At 47.5% G+C, this 3027-nt stretch overlaps 2 protein-coding genes across 3 annotated transcripts in view; both read left to right on the forward strand.

The window, feature by feature from the left end:
- The window catches only part of snx29 (sorting nexin 29), a 356821-nt gene that overhangs the window by 23905 nt on the left and 329889 nt on the right, over positions 1–3027 (forward strand). The window lies entirely within an intron of this gene.
- ep300a (E1A binding protein p300 a) overlaps positions 1–3027 on the forward strand; it is a 32043-nt gene that overhangs the window by 13160 nt on the left and 15856 nt on the right. The window lies entirely within an intron of this gene.

Below are 3027 nucleotides of genomic sequence, written 5' to 3' on the forward strand. Positions count from 1 at the left end.
TCTGCCTAAATTAGCTCTCCAACATATCCCAAAACTGGGAGAACTGGGATTGAAGCTTTGACTTGGAGCTGCTGAAGGGAACAGCAGTAAAACTAACTTCACCCGTTTTCTATACACGTCTCTTTTCTATTCGTCGAGGCGGAGCTGTCGCTGCAGCTGCACTTATTGCCATCTTTCACGTGTTGGATCTTCGGTACCTTCGGTACCTGGCAAAAGGAGTATTGACGTGTTTTCAGAATTTTGGTATCGGTTTATTTGACGAGAGTGTATTTCAATTTCTTTCAGGACTTAAGTATTCATATCAAAACATAATTTAAATTAGGAAAATAATTGTTACAAAATAACTTGAACCAGTCAAATGGCTTCGATGAAAAAGTTGTAAAAGCATTTAAAAACCCTGCCGTTTTATACCTGTAGATGGGAATGGTCGGACCCAGAGTGGGACAGCCCAATGTCAACCAGCTTCAGAACCAGTATCTGTCCCAGGGACAGTTTCCTGGGTCAGGACCAGGAGTTGCAACAGCTCCGGCTGGGATGGCCCAACCTGGACCACAGGCAGGATTAGCACAGGTAAGCTGGCCTGAAGTTCTTTTACCTGTTGCTTGTTACACTTAAGTCTTTACCTGTGTCATCTGAGAGTACTATACCAGAGACCCAGAGCAGGGCCTTGGGACAGGAGCTTTGACTCAGAAACTACATTTAGAAATATAGTGTTTTTAAAATTGTTCCAGTGTTAGTTAGAAAAGCTAAAAAAATGCCTAAAATGAAACTACTGTGGACTTGATAAACAACTTCCTTTGACATCGTTGTTGCAATTTTCTAAAGTGCAAATTCTGAAATTACAGGCGATCCTAAGAGTGATCTCATGTCACACATGTTTAATACTCTTGAATTATACTTTTTATTGACGCTCTTCTGGTCTCTCATCTCATTCTTTACCCTCATCCTCTGCTCACCTAAGACGCAGATGGGCACGCCCCCCTCTCTTCCGGTTGCTAGTCCTCTAGCACAGCCAGGTTCAGCCAGCGGTCCCGGCAGCGTCTCCGCTGTGGGACCCATGGGTCCTCAGAGCGTAGGTGGCGGAGGTCCCAACTCAGCTGTTGGAGCCCCTACTTCCTCAATGACTCCATCTAACACAAACCAGCAACCCAACTCCATCCCCCATTTGGCTGCCATGCGTGGCAGCTCGCCCTCTCCTGCTCACAGCCGATCTCCTACTCCTCACCAAACACCCCCCAGACTAGCTGGGTCCCAGACTCCACAGCCACACACCCCTAACGCACAACAGCTGCCTCCACCTTCAGCCTCCCAGCAGAACCAGCTTGGCCAGGGCCCAGGCTCCAACAAGTCCCTCCAGCAGCAGCACATGGGGCCATCTGGTTCAACCACTCCATCTCACCCTGGACTGGGCTCCAGTTCAACGCCGCACGGTGCTCAGCTGCCACGCACTCCGGTAAGTGTGATTTAGCCTTTGATATAGACATTTTAACGTTTAGAGCGGCTCAACTTATTCCACAGATTCTATTGATCCTGTAGCTGTAACTCATGTCCTTAAGGTTTGTTTTAATCTCCTGCTTCCTGTATATCACAAAAATTTTACAGTTGCCTTAGTTATGACTAAACTTTGCATCGTAGGTGTTGTCCCATGCATCACCTGTTGTGCTACTCAGTTTATCCTGTTTTATCACTTTTATGTGTCACATATTCACCATTTCCACACACCTGAGTTTGTTTCTGTGTCTCTCTGTAGCTGTCCCAAAAGGGTTCATTTCCGGCAGACAGTCAGGTCCTGACTCCAGCCTCTGTCAGCAGCCTGGACACATCGTCCCAGCAGCCACAATCGGACGCTTCAGCCGGCAACCTCGACCCCAAGATGGAGATCAAGCAGCAGGATGAGGAGGAGGAGAGCGACACCGGCAGCTGCTCTAAAGGAGGGAAGCTCAGCAACCTCAAAACAGAGGAAAAGCCCGTGAAGTCAGAGCTGAAAAAGGAAGAGTGTTCTGGAGAGGGAGGTAAAGGGGTTCCCATGGATACATCGACAACAAAACCAATGGCGAGTTTGAAGACGGAAGACCGGAAACCGGAGATAAAGAAGGAGGTGAAAGAGGAAGAGGAAACGTCTGAGGCACCACAGGCCCCAGTGAAAAAGAAGAGTAAGGATATTCACTTCTTAAATTGCTCCTATAATTAATATATAATTAATCCCGTTTTTTCCACGTGTCAGTCATGGAATCCAAATGGGTTATTGAAGCAGTGTAAAACAAAGTTTTTTGATTACTCTTTCATCGCATTCTCCTCTCTGATCTCTATTTCTTCCCAGTCTTCAAGCCAGAGGAGCTTCGTCAGGCCCTGATGCCCACACTTGAATCTCTCTACAGACAAGATCCAGAGTCTCTGCCCTTCAGAATGCCTGTAGATCCACAACTGCTGTGCATACCTGTAAGTCTCCATGCTGAGGATAAGATGTATTTGTTCCTGTGCCTTGTATAAACTTCACTGCCCTCTCATGGTGCTTTCAGACCAAAAGCGAAGCGAGCGTTCGGGGCGGTGAGTTTATATACAAAGTCAATGCAAAGACGCTTAGAGCCGCTATTTCCTGTCGGGCGGCGTGATGCGACGCGAAGGAGCCGGGGTCGGCGACGTGAAGGAATTCTCGTGAGTTGAGTATTTTCAACTCAAGCGAGAAAGTCGCATGACGCTGAGTCACGATAGCCTATCAGTGTTGAGATTGTCCGTACGTCACCGATGGCTTCAGAGCGATGTGTGGAGAGGGCCAGGCAGAGCGTGGAACTGAAAATCTGCTGGCCGGCTGACAGCTGCTAAACTTGGGGGAGAGGAGCAGGGAGCAGCGCTACAACCATTGGACAAATAAATCCCCGTAGTTGGTCGGATTCTAATTCAACTACGCCGTTTTCTCGCGGTAGGAGCTAAGTGCAGTAAACTGCTTTTATTAAATTAGCTTTTTACTTTAGTTTTTGGGATTTCAACATTGATTTATCTTCACTGGAGCTTCTCAGCAGCTAGGTT

This window comes from Micropterus dolomieu, linkage group LG14 (genome assembly GCF_021292245.1).
Source record: "Micropterus dolomieu isolate WLL.071019.BEF.003 ecotype Adirondacks linkage group LG14, ASM2129224v1, whole genome shotgun sequence".
Lineage (NCBI taxonomy): Eukaryota > Metazoa > Chordata > Actinopteri > Centrarchiformes > Centrarchidae > Micropterus > Micropterus dolomieu.